The 23,849-nt window shown below is 43.2% G+C and overlaps 1 protein-coding gene across 1 annotated transcript in view; it reads right to left on the bottom strand.

The window, feature by feature from the left end:
- TRIQK (triple QxxK/R motif containing) overlaps window positions 1-23,849 on the bottom strand; it is a 157,446-nt gene that overhangs the window by 57,060 nt on the left and 76,537 nt on the right. The window lies entirely within an intron of this gene.

Below are 23,849 nucleotides of genomic sequence, written 5' to 3'. Positions count from 1 at the left end.
GTAGTGTGTACAAAATAAAAAAAAAAAAAAAAAAAGGAAAAACCTCGCCCACCCTCCCCCGGAAGTGATCTGTTTACTGCTGGCTGCATGTGGGGGAGACCTGAACTGCACAATTAGTGACTTCCATTGGGGTCAAGGCCAATTTCAGGTCCAGTACTGATCCTTATCTAAAGTCCTGCTGCCCCCACCGAACTGAATTTCAACTGGTCCACTCAACTCAATTTATGAATAATGTGAGAATTAAAGCAAAGAACAACAAAAAGGAATTAGAAGGAACCTGTTACGAGATGAATGCTGCAAAAAACACGCGCAGTATGAATTGTACAGAAAGTATAGATTTCTCCAAAGTGCTCCAGCATTTCAGTGAAAACAGCTTAAAGTTCCAACTTGGGACCATAGGCAAAGAGGAGACTAGTCCAGCGCTGGTCCCGGCCGTCTTCTTAAACTGCTCTAGTTGGTTAACAGGACTCTCCCTATGTGTGTAGACAGCAAGAAAACCTTTATTGGGGTTGTCCACTACTTGGACAACCCCATCTCAATCACTATGTTTGCCAACACTTATATTCACCTCCAGTGCCAACGCCACTCCAGCGTTGTTGGCAATCACGTCACATTGTTACGTCACGCAAACTCTATAACCAATCAGCACTGGCATCCAGCTCCCTGCCTTCGGAAGGCTCAAACATCAAGAGTAAAGGCTGCTTTACACACTGCAACATCGCTAGTGATGTCGAGTGTACCGCCCTGAGAGGGGCCCGGCCGCTTCCTCCGCTTGCTCGGGCCGAGCCGCTCGAGGTCCGGGCTCGGGTTCTCGGTGGCACGAGCGCCTCCGGACCGGGGGCCACGTCGCTCTTGTTAAGGGAAGGCGGTGGGGGGTGGTGGTTGTGTAACGGGTTGTGACGCCACCCACGGGTCGTGGTGACGGGGGATGCACCACCGCTGCGGCTGAAGTGCTGGCGGGCTCGTCCGGGATCAGTGTTGCGGCCGCAGCTGAGATGTTAGCCCCTCCGTAGGTAGGGGCGGTGTGTCCCGGGGCCCCGGTGGGGGACTGGAAGGGGTGATGTTGTCGTCGGGGTGCAGGGCGCCGTGCCGCGGTGTAGCGTCGTGCCCAGATGGCACTGGTGTACTCACGATTGATTCACACTCAGAGTCACTGGTAAACCAAAGTTCGGTAGTGGTCGGTCCCCGCGGCCGGCTGCTGATGTCCCCTGTGGGGTTGATGGTGGCCCCTTTTCCCGTGCACCTCTGGATGTTTGTGTTTCGGGCCCCCCTGCCTAAGCAGTGGTAGCCCGCTCCCCGGCGTTGAGCTGCCGGAGGAGCCCTCGGTTGCCCGCAGGCGCTGGCCCGTCGGGTGTTTGGCCCTTGGCGGTGGCGCTCACCCGGTCTCGGTGGGCTTTTGCCTTCTTTCGGAACTTTGGGTGTGGATGAACCCGTAAGGTCCGGCCAGCAATCAATTTGCCTATGCTCAGTGGCTTCTAAGCTAGGACGGGGTCCGAGTACCCTCCTGTTGGTGCTCCGGTACACGGTTGACTGCCCGGTTTGGGACCGGCGGGCTCCAACCCAGGTCCGGTCCGTACGGTTCCGCCGGTTACTGTACCGGTACTCCTGCAGACGGCAACCACCGTCTGCCTGCCTGACGTTCTCTAAGGGGCCCAGGCTCCTACCCGGGTCCCTGACAGCTGCTCCTCTACCACTCATTGTCAACTCAAAAACTCCACTTGTTCTCTTTGAACTTCCTGCCCCAGGACAGTAGTCTCCTCTGTGGGTGTGTCTTTCACCTGACTCCGCCCACCTGGTGTGCTCTACTGGCCCTGAGGGAGGCATCAGGTTTCCCTTTCGGGTGACGTGTGTGACCTCACAGGGGATGGGGGTGTGTGGTAGATGCTATTACCTGTGACCCCTGGGGTCCAGGGCGTCACACGAGCATGATAGCATCCGCCCCCATCGCTCGTGCGACATTTGGTGCTCGCTGCCGTAGCGAACATTATCGCTATGGCAGTGTCACACGAACATACCTTGTCAGCGACGTCGCTGTGACCGCCGAACAAACCCTCACTCAAGGGGGAGGTGCGTTCGGCGTCATAGCGACGTCACTCCGGCATCACTAAGCTGCTGGTCAATAGAAGCGGAGGGGCGGAGATGAGCGGGACATAACATCTCGCCCACCTCCTTCCTTCCGCATTGCCGGTGGACGCAGGTAAGTAGATGTTCGTTGTTCCTGCGGTGTCACACATAGCGATGAGTGATGCCGCAGGAACGACGAACATCGTACCTGTGGCAGCAGCGATATTAAGGAAAGGAGCGACGTGTCAACGATCACCGTTTTTGAACGATTTTGTGATCATTGATCGTCGCTCCTTGGTATCACACGCTGAGATGTCGCTACCGGCGCCGGATGTGCGTCACTAACGACGTGACCCCGACGATATATCGGTAGCGATGTCGCAGCGTGTAAAGCACCCTTAAGTCAAGGTTGGGGTTGGCCGCTCAGTTCCTCTTCATGTTGGATACATCCGAAGGAGCGAAGAGTGAAGCCAGAGCTGATTGTGACCCCAGAGCTGACACCACTGGAACGGAGCTGGCACCGGAGATGAGTATAAGTGGTGTTATTTTATTGTGGAAAAACCAGAGGGTTGAGAAGGGGTTGTTCAATTAGAGGACAACCTGGAGCTGTGAAGAGACAAACCAAGCAGGCTCAGCACCGGACAAGTCTCTTCTCTGCCTGTGTATCCACAAAGACATCAGAAGAGCAATCTGAACACTATGAACGTCTCTTGCTCTAGTCTTTGTATTTTATTTTTAAGAGATTGTGATATTTGTAGTGTCAAAAACTATACACTGCCACAAGATGTGTTTTCACTTTGACTTTTAGAATCTCATTTTCGGATGGATATATTTTATTCTCTTTTTTTTTTTTAGTTTTTTTTAATCATGAATACAAATTATGATGATTTTACTGCAGTTTGTTAGAATATTCCTTTCTTCTGTATAATAGGTGCAAACACTAATCAGGGTGAGATGAGTGCTTTTCTTGTGGGGTATTAATAATACCTCCTGGAAGAGTTAACCCACAAGAGACCATTCAACATCAAGAACTTGCAATCTCGCTTAAAACGCTAAAGACTGGATCTTCAAAAGCACCTTGGTTTAATTAACATTTTTTCCAGACATAAAAAGTCTGAACATGGTAAATTAATTGGAAAGATAGCATATTGCTCTAATGTAGCAAACTTCAGGTACCTTCCGCATGTACAGGAACAGAGCAGCGAAATCTCTAAGTTCATTAATATTCACACAGACTGTTCTGCCGAACTAAGCCTTGTGTTATAGAAAATTCATGATAGAAGTCAACCTACTAGCGGCATCTAGTCTAAGGAAAACTTACAGAATGTGACCCGGTGGCGATATGATTTGTGAATTTACAAGATAAAAGATTTTATAACAATTGGAATCGGTAATACAATAATCAAGGATATTTGATTGGCACAGGTACAGATGATTGGGGATGTAGCTATGTAAGAACGGCTACCGGTCTGACAGGTCCTGTACATCCATGCATCACACTGTAGACAATTCAATGGAACAGATCACATCATCACATTTTGCCTAGAGCTACCCCCCAAATAGATATTACAATTTTATTTAAAAAGAGGGTCATAGTAAAGGGGCACACTTAAAAAAAATCCCTTTCATTACAACAGCATCAAAAATATATGCAAAGGTATGTAAACCTAAAAGGTAAAGCAAATTAAAAACCTTTTGGTAACGTTCTCACTTTTGGGGATTTTTTGATGTTGCACAATTCCCGTACCTATTAGTTATGGGAGAATAGTAACTATTCCTGTTCGTATAATGCTTACCAAATACTATTCCAGTATTTGTCACAAGAGGAAAATTGCTCAGTTTTCCCGTTGATTTACATTACGTTTGTTATTCGTGACAAAGAGAAAAACCCTGTCTCTAGGGAAGGGGGAAGAAGGTGACTCATGGTAAAACTTACTGCTGACCCCTGGCTCTCCTGACGCCCCTAGCAGGGCTGTGCCGTTGGAGTCGGTGTCCATTTTGGTGGAGTCGGAGTTGTAGTCAATATACATGGACCGACTGCCAAAATATATAATTGGGTACAGAGGTTCAATGCAGTATGTGATGAATATTTTTTTATAAGAAATTTGGGAAAGTTATGAAATGTCCTATAAATGCCTGTTCTATTCCTGATCAAAGAATCTAGGATTTTAGTTGAGATGAATCTGTGCTGCAGTTCAGGTACATGATATAAGTAGTGATGTCACCATTTTACTACAGTAAATTTATCACAAACATGAGTAATGTACACTTGAAAGCAGAAGTTTACATCCACTATCTAAAAAGACACATCTGCATGTTTTTCTCACTATCTGACATGAAATCAGAAAAAATATTTCCAGTTTTAGGTCAATTAGGAACCAAAATTATTTATATTTGCCAAATGCCAGAATAAAGAGAGAGAGAGAGAGAGAGAATGTTTAAAGGGAACCAAACACCAGCATTTTTCTATATAAGGTGCAGCCGGTGCAGTACTGGCACTATCAGGCACATTGTGTACATACCATTAGTGGGCAGCTCGGATGTGTGGGCTGTGAAATTCAACTTTATAAAGTTTGAAAATTCATGCACTTTTTGATTGACGTGTGCACCTCGCTGCTAATGTCCGGGCGGGTTATGCACGTGTATCCCCGCCCCGCCGCCTGTTCCTCCTAGGCCGTATGTAAATTTCTAATCTTCAGTTACACAGCGTCGGAGTTAGCGCCTGCGCATAGCGCTCATCTCCGGCGCCATGTTTCTGAAGCCCACAGTATTATGGTGCACGAGAGGGCGGTGCATGAGCATGATGCTATGTCTTTGAGATGAACGTGCTTTGGTCAGACATGTGCATATCAACCCAAGAACAAAAACAAAATACCTTGTGAGGATGCTGGCAGAAGCTGGTAAGATTGTGTCATTATCCACAGTGAAACGAGCACTGTATCAACATGGGCTGAAAGGCCACTCTGCCAGGAAGAAGCCATTACTCCAAAAGAAACATAAAGAAGACAGATTAATGTTTGTAAATGCCCACAGGAGCAAAGACCTTAAATTTTGGAGACGTACTGTGGGAGAAGCGTTGAATACCAAGAACACCATCCCAACTGTGATACAGGGGGGTGGTAGCATCATGTTGTGGGGTTGTTTTGCTGCAGGAGGGACTGGTGCACTTCATAAGATAGATGGCATCATGAGGAAAGAAGATTGTGTGACAATACTGAAGCAACATCTCAAAACATCAGCCAGGAGATTAAAGCTTGGGCAGAAATGGGTCTTCCAAATGTACAATGACAAAAGCATACTGCCATATCAAAGTACTGTAATGCACAGGCGCGAGGAAAGGTTAAAGAGACCGCCCACACATGCGCACTACAATACTTTGCTCTGCCCTGAGAAGGGCAGATCAAAGAGCGCCTGAGAAGGACCTCGATGCCGGCTAGTGTGCATGACGTAGATGCGTCATGCACATGGGCCTCAGAAGAAGAAGGACAGCAATCACCGCAGAGAGGAGGCGCCGGACCGGAGAGCAGCGACACCCATCAGACAGACCGCCACATTAGGTGAATATTATAAAAGTGTTTTATACGTTCTACACAGCGGCTTGGACTCTTATATGCAGTATTCTGGAATGATGTATATAAGACCTCACTGGTGGTGGTGAGAGCTTATAGGAGCCAAATCTGGTGACAGGTTCCCTTTAAAACATAGAATTCAGTGATGCCTGTCTTGTCAAGGTCTGATCTGTAGTTTATTTGCTATATTTGTTTAAGCAGCAAGACCCTTATCAATGCCCGGACTACAAATTAAGGCATAAAGGCAGTCCAGCATGCCCCCTTCCTCCGATTAACATCTCACTATCAATGCTCAATCTCTATGGAGAGACTGGTATGGGTGCGGAAGCTCAGTTAGCTCTAATAGATGGCTAAAACTTCTGATTGTGTCAGCTGCACTCAGTAATCTAAGGGATACACCGGTGGATTTTCTCTTTTTTAACAATATGCTGCTCTCAGAGGTAGCAAAAACCTGCTGACAGATTCCCTTTAAGCAACACTGGCAGTGGCATGTATGTCCAAGGTTACAAAAAAGTCTATTCAGCACCCCTGGAAATACTACTACCGTCCTGTAAAATGTTGACTGCATCTGCAACTAGCATCCCGCACCATGAAGCCCCCAAATTTTAGATCAATAATGAAAACAAAACTATTAAAAAGTATAACTTGTTTTAATTTTTTTTTTTTGATAAATCAATAATACAGATATAATATTAAAAGGGGGGTTCACCCATATTTTTTATTTTCTAGATCGATATTATATTGAGAAACAAAGTTTCTCTCAAATACCTTATGCTGGCAATAGTGCCTGTGAGAGGCGCTATTGCAGACCGCTGTTCCCCGCTCCGTGACCCCCGGGCTCCGTGACCTCGGGGATCCGGTGACGTCACATCAAGTTCCTGTTACACCGTGGCCGGCCGCAGTGTCCGTGAGTGACGGGTTGTGGGCGGTGTTTCACCACTCGTCACAGCCCATCTGCTCCCTCCTCCCTCACAGCAGAGCGCTGCAAGCAGGAGACACTCTGGGCTGTGATGAGCGGTGAAACACCGCCCACAGCCCAGTGACTCAGGAAGACTGCAGCCGCTGCGGTGATGTCACATGATCAGGAACTTGACAGGCCGTTACCGGATCCCCGAGGTCACGGAGCCCGGGGGTCAGGCGAGGGGAACAGCGGACTGCAATAGCGCCTCTCACAGGCACTATTGCCAACACAAGGTATTTGAGAGAAACATTGTTTCTCAATATAATATCGATCTAGAAAATAAAAAATATGGGTGAACCCCCCTTTTAAGTTGATTCAGAATAATCTGCTTCTTTCTCCTCCTAGACTGATCATTCACTCTCAGTTCATGGCAGGGTGGATTGATTTAAATCACGCCGATTTAAATCATGATTTAAATCACGATTTAAATCAAAAGATTTTTTTCTATTTAAATCGGATCGATTTAAATCATGATTTTAATCATGATTTAAATCACTGATTTAAATCAAAAGGTTTTTTTTTAATATAAATCACGATTAAAATGAGAAGTGAGAGCAGTGTGCATGTGTGCCCATAGTTACACGGACGAAACTAGGGGCAACGATCTAACGCCAGGGTGAGGGGGAGACCCCAAAGTAAGTAAAAATCTTTTTTGTTTTACTATATGGCAATAGGTAGGTGTTTAAAAAATTATCTGAGGCGGAAATCAACTCTGCAATGGAGTGGCTCGCCAATACTAACCATGACATTGTGGCAACTGTGCTGAAATTGAAGTGTGAATCTGCACCATTTCAAAAATACATGTTTGCAGATAACGTCGTTAATGAACTAAAACCACTGGACTGGTGGAAGTCGCAATCACTTGTTCTTCCAGCAAAGATAATAAATCTAGCTACTCAGCTACTGACTGCATCGGCTTCATCCGCAGGAGTAGAGAGATTGTTTTCTTCATTTGGTTTTGTGCACACAACAGTCCGAAACCGCTTAGGAACTGCTAAAGCAGGACAACTGGTTTTCCTATTAAAAGTCCTAAATAAACAGTAGGCTTAAAGGACTGATGTATTCACTGAAGATGTTTGCTTACTTCAAACGTTAGAGATAGGCTATTGTTAAAAAGTACTTACTCTCTGTAGTTCAATTCTGAGTGTTTAATAGTGCAAATAAAAATTATTAGGTTTCATAATCAACTGTTTTAATATTTTTATTTGTGTAAAACAATTAGATTTGCAAAAAGACAAAGTTTTGCTTGTGTACAACTTGATTAAAAAATCTGATTTAAATCAAATGATTTAAATCAAAAAAATCTGATTTAAATCAAAAAAATCTGATTTTTTTGATTTTTTTAAAAAAATCAAGATTTTTATCCACCCTGGTTCATGGGTAGTTTCTGTATTCTATGAAGATGACAGCTGGAGCTTTTAAAATTCTATGGAGGGAGCAAAGGCTGATACAGACATTTTGTTGCAAGTTCTCCAGTAAATGAGTTACATTTCTCTGTAGAACTTTATGAGCACTAACTGGCATTTCCTATCTCAGTAATGGGATACTTGTGTTCACTGAAGACAGATTGAAATTGTTGAGAATTAATGGTTAGAGATGAGTGAACCCGAGGTTCAGGATCTGACTTTACAAAAAAAAAAAAAAACGGAGTTCAGATTCAGAGTTCAGGTTCTATACGTATAAACACCACTCGTGTAAGCATTGCTGTGCTCTAGTACACTCGGTGCTCAGACCAGTGCGAGCCGTTTGCAGTGTTTGATCGGCTCACACTGGGGGTAACAGCAGTGTGATTAGTGTGCACCAAACAAAAAAAATTGAAAAGCCCTGCCCTCCACCGGGAGTGATTTGTTTATGGCTGCCTGCATGTGGGCGAAGACCCGAACTGCCCAATTAGTGACTTCCATTCGGGTTCAGGTCAAGTTCAGGCTCCAAACCGAACTTTATCTACTGTCCTGTTGAACCTGCTGAACCAAACGTCCGCGGGTCCGATCATCACTATAAATGATTAGTTCAGAAGGATAAAAAAAGCCAGTTTATCTGATAGGAAAGACAAAAAAGACTGACGGCACTCCCAAAATTCAGTCTGAACAGGTGCAAAACTGAACATGACATATAATAACAAAAAAAGACAGTTGCACTCTGAAATGCTAAAGCATGCAAACGATGAATGCAATAATATAGATATGCATGACTGCTTAAGGAAATCTAGGAAAAATGGAGATATTTAGTATCCAAAAATGGCTATTTCTATATCTGTCCAGTAGCCTCGTCAAGGCATATCTCATATACTGGGTACCTAGACTGAACTGAAGCCTCTCTCTCTGGGTTACAAACCTCCATGTGTATGGCCATGTAGGAACCTGCTACTGGATAATTAAATTACCTGTAGCTAATGGGGTAGGGGTGCACAGTTGGAGGGTATGACTCCATAATGTAGATAAAAAAAAGACTGATGGCACTCTCAAAATGCAGTCTGAACAGGTGCAAAACTGAACATACAAAAAAAGACAGTTGCACTCTGAAATGCTAAAGCATGCAAACAATAAATGCAAGAATATAGATGTACATTAATCCTTAAAGAAAGCTAGGAGAAATTGAGATTTTTAGCATACAAAAATGGCCATTTCTATATCTGCCCAGTAGCTACGTTAAGGCATATCTCATATCTCATATCTATATTCTTGCATTCATTGTTTGCATGCTTTAGCATTTTAGAGTGCAGCTGTCTTTTTTTGTTATCTGACAAGAAAGATCTGGAGGGGACAAAAGGTGCACATATAGGGCAGTACTGTAAGGAACAAAATAGGTGTGACATAACACCTGTAGAAGCCTGATGTGTCATAGCTGCAGCCCTGTGGCTGGAGGAGAGTATTGTCCAAATAGCAATTAGACAAAGCAGAGAGTATCACAGTGTTTGGGCTGTGCTCAAGGAAAGAAGGAGACCCGGAGAGTTAAACTAATGGTTTTGATTCCCTCCAACGTATTTTGCCACCAGGCAGGCACTTTTAAGTTAAAGGGAACCGATCACAAGGATTTTCGTATATGACCTAAAGCCAGTGCTATACTGGCACTATCAGGCTGATTCTCTACATACCTTTAGTGGTCAGCTCAGATGTTTAGGTTTTGAAATCCAAAAAAGTAAATTTTTTTTAAAATCATCAGCTTCTTGAGTGACAGCAGCTGAGGATCAGATAATATCTGGGGGTATTCATACTTATCCCCTCCCTTTGATAGAATTAGCATAAGTATTATACAATCGATTTAATCTTATACTTTCAGGGCCTGTGCTGAGGTCATATCCATGTGACCAGAAGGGGCGGGGCCTCAGCCACGAGGAAAATGTTGCTGCCTAGTATCCGCTTTGTTTGCTGCGGCCCCTCCCCTTCTGGTCACATGCGTATGACCTCACAAAGGTCCCGCTAGTGAAAAATTAAATCGATTGTATAATACTTATGCTAAGCAGAAAGGGCGGGGCCTCAGTAAACAGAAAAATGTTGTTTCCTGGTATCAGCTGTGTTGGTTGGGGCCCCACCCCATCTGGTCACATGGGTACGACCTCACACATGTCCTGCTAGTGAAAAGTTAAATCGATTGTATAATCCATATGCAAATTCTAAAAGTGGGAGGGGAAAGCTATGAATACCCCCCAGATATTATCTGATCCTCAGCTGCTGTCACGGTACGATATATCGGGCGATATGTCGTCGGGGTCACGTTGTTAGTGACGCACATCCGGCATTGTTACACATATCGTACCGTGTGACACCTCGGATCGTCTGTGAACGAGCAAAAATACTCACCTTATCGTTGCTCGTTGACACATCGTTCATTTTCAAAAAGTCAGCCCTCCTTCTTTGCTCCGGTTGTTCATCGTTCCCGGGACAGCACACATCGCTCCGTGTGATACCCCGGGAACGATGAACACAGCTTACCTGCGCCCCGCCGGCAATGCGGAAGGAAGGAGGTGGGCGGAATGTTACGTCCCGCTCTTCTCCGCCCCTCCGCTTCTATTGGCCGGCCGCAGTGTGACGTTGCTGTGACGCCGAACGTCCCTCCCCCTTCAGGAAGAGGATGTTTGCCACCCACAGTGAGGTCGTCCGGGAGGTAAGTGCATGTGACGTGGGTTCACGACTTTGTGCGCCACGGGCTACTAATTGCCCGTGACACACAAACGACGGGGGCGGGTACGATCGCTCGTGCAATAGCACGATAGATCGTCCTGTGTGACACCGGCATTATTCTTTAACTTCACAAGTCACCTGGTGAAAAACGCCAAAAGTCAAAAAACGTTTTACTAGACCATTCCCCGCAGTTCTTACAACCCACTGTTCTACTCCCACAAAGCATCATTGTAGTCATTGAGGGATTAAGCCTTTCCAGTAACATACGGTAAAATCCTGTGCAACATCATCAGAGGAGATAAATGTATTTTTGTTGTCGCACAGTCGCCTGTGACCTCTTCTTATTTAGACAAAATTACTGGCGTCTAATGGCTTCTAGCGAGGAGTCTTGGAATTTGTCAGCCTTCACCAGAGGCTCAGCGCCTACTCGCCATTTCTTCACATTGCTGTCCAGATCTCATTATCATGTGAATATCTAGTTATTGTTTTATGAATGTTCATATTTCAAAGCTTTCCTCTCTGCGTTTCCTCAGCAGACTTTACAATATCCAACCTCATTATCATCATGTGGCAGGGCCGCTTTCCGCCTGCATTTTCTGCTTTAAAAATTAATGCATTGCTATTTTCTGAATACTGCTTAAGCTGCTTATGAGCACATTATGCTATCAAACAGACGCATGCAGAAAGGCTTCCTAAACTGTTGTTCTTTCAATGAAAATACAGCTGGTTCCGCATGAAAGGCATGTCTTTTCACCTGCAAATGGGCTCGCTGCTATATTTATTTTTCCCCTTTCTGCTTGTCTTTTATGTGCCAGTAAATCTTTAATTTCCTTAAACTTTAAATGAAATGTGCGCAATTATATTTCAATGTGAAGAGAGTATGGATGAGTTCATACAGATGTTTTCTTTTTTTTTTTGAGGGGGGGGAAGAAAAAATGGTTTTTGCATCTCTAATAATGTAACAAAAAAAAAACCAGAATCTGTGTAAAATTTGCTGACAACCCGAAGGCTAGAATTAGTGGTTGTCACCCGGCGGACAGGCTTACCAGAGATGTATGAAAAGGAAAAGTGCTGTCGTTTCAAACATTAGTGGAACAGGTTGCAGCGATCGACTTCAAAAGATGAAAAGCAAAATAAAAAAAAAAAAAGTTGGTATCTAACAGTTGGTCATGGGCAACGGCTATATTATTTTGTCATCACCTTCTTTATGATAAATTTCTCTTAAATTCCAAAGTTTGTTTTTGTATTTGAATTTTAGGAAAATTGCATCTCCAAAAGTAAAAATTAATCATTTTTTTTTAAATTGCATATTGTTTTTTATTTTTTGGGTCCTGTAGGGGGGAGGTATTTACATAATTTTCTGCTATTTTTTTGTTCTTGCCATTTTTTTGTTCTTGAAACACCCTCTTAACACTAGAAGTCCCAGAGAGGGGTTATTTAACATTTCTACCTTTGGAACCCAGAGACGGTCAAATGACCTGAAGGATTTTAGCTAACATCCTATAATCACCGTCTTTTGCTGTGTAATTAAGGCCATTACTGTCGCACCACAGGAGGTTGTTGTTATCCATTGAGCTTAGTCATTTAGTTTCTAGTTAGTTCTATTCAGTTTACTAAAGATAATTTGACCCTCTTTCGGAACTTCAGGGGGAGCTCAAAATTTCTGGGACTTCTAGTGTTAAGGCCCCTTTACACACTGAGACTTTCTAGCGATCCCACCAGCGATCCCAACCTGGCCGGGATCGCTACAAAGTCTCTGGTGAGCTGTCAAACAGGCAAACCTGGCCAACGACGCAACAGCGATCCGGACATGCAGAACGACCTAGCTAGTCATTGGGGACGTTGTAAAGCAGCTTTTTGAAAGGGGAGTCGCTAAGGAAGTCGCTGTAAAGTCCCCTTTACACACTGAGACTTTGCTGCACAGCGGGAAACAAAGGACCAAAGAATGGTCCTGAACGATTTGTAGCGATCAGCAACTTCACAGCAGGGGCCAGGTCGCTGATGTGTTTCACACACTGCAATGTCGCTGGGGAGGTCGCTATTACGTCACAAAACCGGTGACGTTACAGCGATGTCGTTTGCGATGTTGCAGTGTGTAAAGCCACCTTTAAAGGGAACAGATCTTGGAAATTCTGTACAATCTATAGGTATCATATTATAGACAAGGAAAAGATCAAGAGATTGACAATTCACATAGGTTTGAGAGAAAATATTTCTCCCAAGCATAGGAGTCAAGGGAGCAGTCCTAAGCATTGACTGATAGCTCTGTGGAATAGGGGTACATGCAGAGACAGGAGTCAAGAGGGCAGTCCTAATCATGGATTGACAGCCTCTGTGGTATAAGTATGCATACAAAGATAGGAGTGAGGAGGGTTGTACTAATTATTGATTGACAGCCTGTGTGGCATAGGGGTGCATAAAGAGATAGGAGTCAATGGGTGGTCCTAATCATGGATTGACAGCCTCTGTGGCATAGGGGTGAATACAGAGATATGTAGCCAAGTTGGAGTTTCTAATCACTGATTGACAGCCTCTTTGGTATAGGTGTGCATACAGAGATAGTAGTCAAGGGGGGGTCCTAATCTTTGATTTACAGCCTCTGTGGTATAGGGGTGTATAAAGACATAGGAGTCAATGGGGCAGTCATAATCATTGATTTACAGCCTCTGTGGTATAGGTGTACATACAGAGACAGGAGTCAGGAGGGCGGTCCTAATCATTGATTGAAAACCTCTGTGGTATAGGTACCACATAGGAGAATGTACAAACGGCAACCTAGACCACTGGTCTCTGACCTTTGTAGGGCCTTCTGGGACAGAGAAATTAGGAATAGGTTGAGGGCTTTTTTATTTTTGGAGAAGACTTACCACTGAAGTACTTAGATGACACTATTTTGATCAAAAGAGCACAAGGCTATGCTCACACACTGCATCTTTAAGGCCCTGTGTGCACACTGCAGTTTTTGCTGCAGATTTGCCGCGGTTTTCGAGGCAGACAAGGTGCGGTTTTTGTTCCCAAGCTTCCTGCAGTCCTTCCCCAGCAAAACCTATGGGGAAAAAAAAAAAATTGCTGTGCGCAAACTATGTTTTTTTTACCTCTAGGTTTTGCTGCAGAATTTCTGCAGCAAAAAAGAATGTGCATTTCACTTCTTTTCTGCAGATACCTGCGTTTTTTGCCATAGATAATGGTAAAAAAACGCCGGAAAACCGAGCCAAAACCGCAGCAAAACCGCAGGGACCAACCCGCGGAAAAACAGTGATAAAACCACAGCAAAACCGCGGGTGCGGTTTTACCATGGTTTTTGCTACAGATGCGGTATTCTGCCAGATGGTACGGATTTTTCTTAAGAAAAAGTCATTTCTCAGTGCGCACAGAGCCTTATGGTGTTTTTGGTGCATTTTTGAGGTCACAAAGATGCACCAAAATGCATACATTTCCTTCCCCCAGCAAAGTCTATGAGTTTTCTATTTTGCTGTCCACACTGTGCATTTTTTTTGGCTGTGGTTTTGAAGATGCAGCATGTCAATTTTTGCGTTTTTCCAGCATTTTTGAGCCCGTCCAGTCAATAGATTTGACTTAATAAATGCATTGGGCAAAATGTGGTAAAAACGCGTCAAAAACGCATGCTTTTTTTATGTGTTTTTGCCGTGGGTGCATTTTTTGGGGCCAAAAACGTTGCATCTTTCTGGTTAGAAAATATGCACTGTGTGAACATAGCTTAAAAGTAATCCCACCGGAAAATGGTGCACCCAATCAGAGAGGTGAACTACAAAACTTAGGGGTCATCCTGATTGGGTACACCTTGTCCAGATAGCATGGCTTTTATGATCTTTTCATCAAAATAGTGTCATCTACGTACCCTACATCATTTACATGTACTATTTATTTACTTACTGAAGGCAATTTGCTCATTTGTTGTTATCTTAAGTTTCAAAACTCATGGGAAAACCCCTTTAAGGAGGTCTAGTCTGTGCACCTGATATGTTTTAGTGAAAAATTAAATTTCCCAAGAAAAGACATTTCTGAATCATCTTTTTGTTGAAATCTACATTAAGTCACTCCTCAATTACGCCTAGAAATGTATGATTAATTGACCAATGGGTGTTACCATTCCCATAGTTCAAGACTGTCCTGTATAGAAACATGAAAGGGGGGGTACATCTCTCCCTGAGCACAGGACCATACACCTGTCCCTGAGCGCAGGACCATACACCTGTTCATGAGCGCAAGACCACACCTGTCCATAAGCGTAAGACCATACACCTGTCCATGAGCGCAAGACCATACATCTATCCCTGAGCGCAAGACCATACACCTGTCCCTGAGAGCAGGACCATACACCTGTCCCTGAGAGCAGGACCATACACCTGTCCCTGAGAGCAGGACCATACACCTGTTCCAGACTGTAAGAACAGAGTTGTGTATACAAGTCTAACTCTGATTAAAGGGAACTTGTGAAAGAATCCATACTTTCATTCATGCTATCCATGGTTATGGTTAGAGTCAGAGTCCCTCATTGCAAAATAGTAAATTTTACTCTGATAAACTGCCACGTTTGATATGAAGAAAAGAGGTGAATGTGTGTACAGGAATCAGCTGACTAGGCATGGAGGTCTGTTCTGGCCGTCTCCATCACCCAATCCCACTCAGCTAGGCGGAGATGCGCAGCGTAATATATACCAGCTAAATATATAATATTTTTTAAAAATCCCACCTACAAGCTGCAGGTATTTTACATGTAAGAATTGACCTGTGGCTTTCTACATCTGCAGTGTGTCAATTCTTTCTATGGATTTTCACTTTATATATGGTGTATCCTTTGTATAAGGAGATATCTGTGCATCACGTGCAGATTTTACGACAAAAACCCTATAGAAAAATATCAGCAACAAATCCGTGCACAAGAATGATCATGAGACAACAGTAATGTCTGCTGCTCGTAGGGTCAGGATCAGGAAAATTGCTGGGTGTTAATAAGCATTTTAAACAGGTATAGAGTTACACACATTCAAAATTCATGAAATCTTGTATTTTCATTAATTGCAAAAAAAAGAAGATAATAAAAAACCCAGATGTAATGAATATAAATACAACAGCTTCAGTTTGACAATCTTACAGTAATTAATGTGATACAGTAATAATGTGGTCTGCAGAAACACACTGTACAACATCAACCACAATTTAATTAGTTTTCTCATACTTGCCAGATTAGCATCTTGTTAAGATTATATCAATCAATTGTATTCTCGAAAACAGAAGACTCGTAACACAACTATGGAATGATGGCATCCATTGTGCTAGTGAAGACGCTAATGAAATAAGGAGGGTGTCCGGGACATTTACATTGATGGCCTATCCTTAGGATAGGTCAACAATATTTGATTGGACGGGGTGCGACACCCAGCACCCCCCACCGATCAGCTGTTCCCAAAGATGGCGATGACCGGATGTACCGAGTTGTGGACTTTACAGCTCCATCAATGGTATAGTAGCTGTGACCCTACCTCTCGATTTGAATAGGGGCCAAATAAGAAGTATCTGGCAGTGGAGAATGGCAGAGGACTTTTACATTGATGGCCGATCCTTAGAATATGTCATTTCAATTCATTCTGTAGGGGTAGAACACCAGGCACCTCCGCTGAATAGTGATGACATATCCTAAGGATAGGCCATCATTGTAAAAGTCTCAGACAACCACTTTAAGGAGGAAAGATCATCACAAAAAGTCTATTAGTAGAGATGAGCGAAGCCGAGGTTCGGTGTTCATGCCAAAGACAGACTTTACAAAAAAAACAGAGTTCGGGTGCTTTGCGTATGCAAACCACTTGCGTGAGCATTGCTGTGCTCAGGTACACTTGGTGCTCAACCCGGTGCTTGTCGCTTGCAGTGTTTGAATGGCTCATACTGGGGGTAACAATAACGTGATTGGAAGTACTGTGCACCAAAAAAATAAATAAATATAAAAAATGGAGAAACCCCGTCCACCCGCCACCGGACGTGATCTGTTTATGGCTGCTTCTACGTGGGCAAAGACCCGAACTGCCCAATTAGTGACTTCCACTGGAGTTCAAGTCATATCCGGATCCCAAAACCAACTTTATCTAATGTCCAGCTGAACCAAAGTTACACAGTTTCGCTCATCTCCAGCTATTAGGTATATTTAAAAAAAATCAATAGCCTCTTACCAAAAAATAAAACAATAGATCTCCTATTTTCTAAGATATGAGATCCTTGCGCATCCTGGCTTGATGCAGCAGTCAGAATACAAGCTGTTTTTAGTTATCACTTGAGTTGAGCGGGTCGCAAAAGAAGTCCGGATCCGAGACAAGAGAGAAAACGAGAGAGAGAAAACGAGAGAGAGAAAACGAGAGAGAGAAAACGAGAGAGAGAAAACGAGAGAGAGAAAACGAGAGAGAGAAAACGAGAGAGAGAGAACGAGAGAGAGAGAACGAGAGAGAGAGAACGAGAGAGAGAGAACGAGAGAGAGAGAGAACGAGAGAGAGAAAACGAGAGAGAAAACGAGAGAGAAAACGAGAGAGAAAACGAGAGAGAAAACGAGAGAGAGAGAACGAGAGAGAAAACAAGAGAGAGAACGAGAGAGAGAAAACGAGAGAGAGAGAACGAGAGAGAGAGAACGAGAGAGAGAGAGAACGAGAGAGAGAGAACGAGAGAGAGAGAACGAGAGAGAGAGAACGAGAGAGAGAGAGAACGAGAGAGAGAGAGAAGAAAAGAAAAAAAAAATCCGGATCGTGCAGCCGGATTCCCGCGACTGGGTCGGACCCGGATCGGACTCTGAAACCGCGTGGATCTGGATTTTTACAGTTCGGATCCGCTCAACACTAGTTATCACACATAGCTAATAGAATGTTCTCTACGGCAATGATGTAAATGGACATCAAAAATTTTAAATATATATTTATATATAAATATATAATATTATAAAAAGAGAAAAATAAAGAGGCACTAATCCAAAAACAGCTATACATGATGAAAAGAAAATGTCCCAGCAACTTATATTAGGTATCCAGCTGTGCAAGAGACAATATTCTGTATGAACGCCTACAAAAGGATAAAAAAAAGTCTGGAGTTAAAAACTCCTCCTAATTTGTTCTGTTTTCCTTTAATCATGGTTAAATCATTGGTCTAGCTGTAGGGGTGCCGAGGTACTAAAAAAAAAAAAGAGAAATATAAAAATGGAAAGATTCTCATGAACACAGCAAATGCTACTGAACCCCCCCCAAAAAAAAATCAAAAACGGTTTGCCAGCCACAGATGTTTAGATGTCTATGTGTGAGGGTGGTTTAGTACTCCGCTGCTTAGAAAAAAAATATTTGTAGACTATTAGTAAAAGGGCGTTCCACTGCAGGTCCGCGCAATCCACTGTGTCCCAGGTTCCCGGAACAGTACAATATCACTAGGTGTGTGTGTGTGTGTGTGTGTGTGTGTGTGTGTGTGTTCCACTGAAGATCCTCAATCCGCTCCATCGCCGGTCCTCGCGTTCTACTGCGTCCCGTTCGGGGTCTGGTGTGTATGATTGCGGGGTTTGACTTTTTTGGGGGGTGTCTGCTTTCTTTAATAAAGTGTCTTGCAGTATTCTTTAACTTTTTTTAGCTGCATGGACACTTCATTATTGAAAACACGACTAGGGCTTATATTCAGGGTGGGGTTTATATTTAAGCCTTACTCCGAACAGGCAGAAAATTCCTGCTAGGGTTTAATTACAGGTTAGTGCTTATTTTTGAGAAAACATGGTATTAATCTATCTATCCATCTACTGTATTTATCTAGTATATATCTATCTGGCTATTTATGATACTTCAATTCAAGTCTACTTATGTCATTCCTAGGTACCTTTTCCATGTTATTTACTCACTTACTCTTTCTCAATTCAATACCCTATGTATATACAGTGAGTGAAATAAGTATTTAACATGTCCCTAATTTTATTAGTAAATATATTTCTAAAGGTGCTACTGATATAAATTTCTCACCAGATGCACTGAAAACATGGATATGGATCTTTATTCCTCCAGGTAGCCTCCGGCTTTCAGTCATAGAGATGTGCCGAAGCAGCTTCAGTCTCTGCCCAGTGCATAGTGAGTAGCTTCAGTCTCTGCCCAGTGCATAGTGAGCAGCCGAAGCAGCTTTAGTCTCTTCCCAGTGAATAGTGAGCGGCAGGAGCAGCTTCAGTCTCTGCCCAATACATAGTGAGTGGCCGGAGGAGCTTCAGTCTCTGCCCAGTGCATAGTGAGCAGCTTCAGTCTCGGCACAGTGCATAATGAGCGACCGGAGGAGTTTCAGTCTCTGCCTAATACATAGTGAGCGGTTGGAGGAGCTTCAGTCTCTGCCCAGCACATACTGAGCAGCCAGAGGAGCTTCAGTCTCTGCCCAATACATAGTGAGCGGCCGGAGGAGTTTCAGTCTCTGCCTAATACATAGTGAGCGGCTGGAGGAGCTTCAGTCTCTGCCCAGCACATACTGAGCAGCCAGAGGAGCTTCAGTCTCTGCCCAATACATAGTGAGCGGCCGGAGGAGTTTCAGTCTCTGCCTAATACATAGTGAGCGGCTGGAGGAGCTTCAGTCTCTGCCCAATACATAGTGAGCGGCCGGAGGAGTTTCAGTCTCTCCCTAATACATAGTGAGCGGCTGGAGGAGCTTCAGTCTCTGCCCAGCACATACTGAGCAGCCAGAGGAGCTTCAGTCTCTGCCCAATACATAGTGAGCGGTCGGAGCAGCTTCAGTCTCTGCCTAGTACATAGTGAGCGACAGCAGCAGCTTCAGTCTCTGCCCAAGCGGCGGCTGTAACCATGCTCCGGCACTGAATAACAGCCATCTCAGAGTGCATAGGCTCTTAGACAACCCCTTTAAGCATTTTGAGGGCATTCAAAAAGAGCTGTCCAGTACTAGATCTCTTCTTTACAAGATTAATTTCAATGCTGCACCAGTCTGTCCAGTTTTATAAGCACTGATGGTTGCACAAGACTGAAAACAGCAGTATCGTCAATCAATGATTCACCACCAATATCTAAGGTCACACTGCCATTTGTTTACAATTTGGCAACACGATATGAAAAAGAATGATCCAGCATGTTATTTTCATGGATGCTTGGCTTCTTTGATTATCCTAGAACTGCTTAATTTCTTATAAGATGCTTTCCAACCATGCTACTTTTGTTTCTCTAGATTTTTATACAGTACCAACAGGTTCTACCGTCCTGTGCACAGGATGAAATCGCAAGCATTGGAGTGAGAATGATTTACGCTTCCATACCACAAAGATGGCATACAGAATTTTGTTCAAAACTCGCCGATTGTCATGGGAGAACTACTCTCCCTCATCCTGCCCCACACTCATCTGTGACCGGTGCAGGGCAGGAGAGGAAGCTGCTGACACCTGCAGAGGTTGCATGTCATGAGCTGTTGAAGAACCTTCCACCTGACTTGTTCCAGGATCTTTCAGATCATGTGATCAATCACAAAATGGGGTAATATATATACAGTGTGTGTGTGTATATAAATATGAATATGTAGCAGAACAGTACTTGTATGTACATGAAAAAAAAAATAAAATAATATAATATAGTCAAATAACACAATTGCTGATAAATTGCTTTTGTTTGCAAAGAAGTGCACAACAACAGTTAATAGTGGTAATTTAAGACAATTTGCTGGAATATATCATATAAAACACCAAATAAGAAAGGCAGAGTAGAGGAAAAAATTCCCACAAGAGGAAGAAAAAATCCCCCCCCAAATTTTTTCAGGGCTCACAGTAAAGGCGGCGTTACACGCTACGATTTATCTGACGATATGTCGTCGGTGTCACGGATTCCGTGACGCACTTCTGTCATCGTTAGCGACGTCGTTGGATCATTGACAAATTGTTCACTTTCAAAATATTGTTCATAGTTTGGAATGCAGCGGACATATTGGTACGTTTGACACCCTGCCAATGACGAACAACATCCACACGACCGCCTTGGGCAAACAATATATCGCTGAACGATTTTGCGTCGCTTGTGAGATCGTTACGTGTGACGGCTAATAAACGACCTATGTGCGATCTCGGCAAATCGTAACAACAATCTGGGCGTGTCACATCACTAATATGATTGTCAGATAAATCGTAGCGGCCTTAAAGGATGTAAATAGTAAAAAAAGGAAAAACTCCTGCCTGTTATAAAATCCACCCAGTGGCGGTGAAGTGGCACTTGGAGACCTACCTGCTACTAGCACGCAAGAAGAGGGGGGGGGGTCTATCAACCATACTTGTGGAACAGGTCCCGACACGTGTTTCGCGTGTCGGGAATCCCACAAGTATGGTTGATAGACTTCCCCCCCTCTTCTTGCGTGCTAGTAGTAGGTAGGTCTCCAGGTGCCACTTCACCACCAATGTTATATTTATTTGACTACTGTGTCTCTTACTTTACTTATTTTTACCATTGGTGGGATTTTTAAGTAAATGGCCCTGTGATTGACCTTTTTATACTGCATATACTAGTGTACATGCATTTCATGTTTTTTGATCTGGGTGGATTTTATAACAGGCTGGAGTTTTTTCTTTTTACTATTTACATCCTGTACTGTGATCCCTAAAAAAATGTTGGGCGGGGATTTTTTTCTCCCTCATGTGGGACTTTTTTCCTCTACTCTGCCTTTCTTATCTGGTGTTTTATATCATATATCCCAGCAAATTGTCTTAAATTACCACTGTTTATTGTTGTTGTGCACTTTACAAATAAAAGCAACTTATTAGCAATTGTGCTATTTGACTATATTATGTACCAGCATGGTAGAACCCCTTATTTTTCTTTGTTTTTTTTCTACTTGTATGTACATGTACAAACATAGCAGAACTGAGTGTGTGTCTACTGATCATTTAGCAGTGCAATTCATATATGTGCGCTGCAGCGTGTTCATTACTGTTCGTGCTGTGAAACTATATCTAAATAAAACATATGGTGCTGAGAAACACTAACATGATACTTATTACTTCTACCCAATCCTAGTGCATTAAAATGAGTGATATTGACCCCTCCACTTTACACCATCAGGGAAGTTTTAATTAATAGTAAAAATGTTTCCCCATTTTCTGTTAAACCTGGGGTGCACCTTATGATCAATGTGCTAAATAGTAAATAGTTCAGATTCTAAAGTGCCAAAATACCATTACTTTGAAAATAAGTGACCAATGTGATACACAAACAAGGGGATACAGCAACACACTGTAAGCGCCAAAACATATGCAAACAAAGAATATATGAAATTTAAACTGCATTAATTCTATATAGAATATACTTGGAAAAATAAAGGTTCTTTGCTAAAAAAATGCAGATCCAGATATTAGCAAAATAAATTCCTATAGAGATCCATCATCAAAATAACATCCCAGATTTCTCAAGCATTTTTTTTTTTCATCCTTTAAAACAGACTCTGTTTAGTTAGAAATTCTGAACAGGGAGCAGCAAAAAATCTCTTGCTTTTCCTTGGTCTTGAGAGAATTGTTTGAAGGTTTAGGCAAGACTGCAGGTCACAGAAAAATTGACTGCATAATCTATTTGTTTTCGTGGATGTGAACTTTTCACAGGCCCCTTTCATGTATGGAACAAGAAGCTGATGAGCAGAGTTCAGAAAACGGCAAACAATATGGTAAAATGTTGCCGAATTTCTTGAGATGCTAATTATCTCCATACATACATATGCTTGGGGGCAATTCTCTTTTGATGAAGACCTGTCACTTTTTGCCCCTTGATTAAATAAACATGGTTGAATGGCAAGGCTTTTGAAAGAATATTAAAAATGACTCCCCCCCCTTTTTTTTTCTTCTAATTGTTGTATAGAGGCTAGTAAAGCCTTTAAAGGGAACCGGTCAGGTCACTTTGGCCCTCAAACTAGCAGCATTCACATGTGTATGGCAAAATTCCCTCCTAACAAGCCCTGTGTAAGGCTACTTACTAAAATCAGTGCTTAAAAAATCTAATAGATAAAGCCGAATGTACGTACGTACGTACGTACGTACGTACGTACATACATACATGCGTATGTATGTATGTATGTATGTATGTATGTTCCCTAAAGGAATCCGCACAGTCGCTTTTACAATCGCGAAATTTTGCACAGCCTACTCATTTGACTTGGGGATTGTCATAGACTATGTTTTGAAGGGAAAATTTAACCCCACGCTTTACAGTTGTTCGACAAAAAAACCTGCTTACATTAAAGTCAAGTCAATGAAGCTGGGAGCTACAGGTCATTAATAGCAGCGCTGATTGGTTGCTATAGGCAACGAATGACATTCTTAGAATAAGAAGCTTATGTATGAAGTAATATGAGTTTTGTGGAGAGACAGATAGAGACAGAAAGAGACAGAGATAGAGAGCGGGAGACAGAGAGAGATTGACAGAGAGAGAGACAGGGAGAGAAAGAAACAGAGATAGAGAGAGAAACACAGAGAGAGGCAGACAGGGAGAGAGACAGAGAGACAGATAGAGACAGGGGAGACAGACAGACAAGGAGGGAGACAGACAGAGAGGGTGAGAGTGGGAGAGAGACACTTAAGTTACTTTCCCGGGCAATGCCAGGCACTACAACTAGTAATTTATCAAGAGCACTGTTCCTATGATAATTATGACTAGTCGCAGAATGATTGTTTCTCCACACTAGTCGGCCCTCTTTCCATGTTATCACGCACCTGTGGGTATGACAAAATGATTTCCACAAATCGGCATCACCACAGCTCCAGGAAGTCTTGCACATGCGTGCGTCTCTTTTCGGCAGCGTCAGTGTGCTACAGAAGCCGGGTGTACGCATCCCAGCTTCGAAGAGGCACACTGTGCATGATCGGAAAAACAGCTTCGGCACTGATGCTGCCGAAGTGAAAATCATGTTATTGTGCCAACAGGGGAGTTATAACATGGGAAAAAGGCTGACTAGTCTGGGGAAACCATGCCCCTTGAACTAGTCAAGAGGCCAAATTAGCATATATTATATTATTATATTTTAAACATTGCTATTAGTAAATAGCATTATATAGTACTGGTTAGGGAGGGAATTTTGCCATACATATGTAAATGTTGCTGGGTTGAGGGGAGGGGGGGGGGGGGCAAAAAGAACCTGACTGATTCACTTTAAAGG

This window comes from Anomaloglossus baeobatrachus, chromosome 6 (assembly GCF_048569485.1).
Source record: "Anomaloglossus baeobatrachus isolate aAnoBae1 chromosome 6, aAnoBae1.hap1, whole genome shotgun sequence".
In the NCBI taxonomy this organism is placed as follows: Eukaryota; Metazoa; Chordata; class Amphibia; order Anura; family Aromobatidae; genus Anomaloglossus; species Anomaloglossus baeobatrachus.
This window is presented reverse-complemented; position numbering and strand designations above follow the sequence as displayed.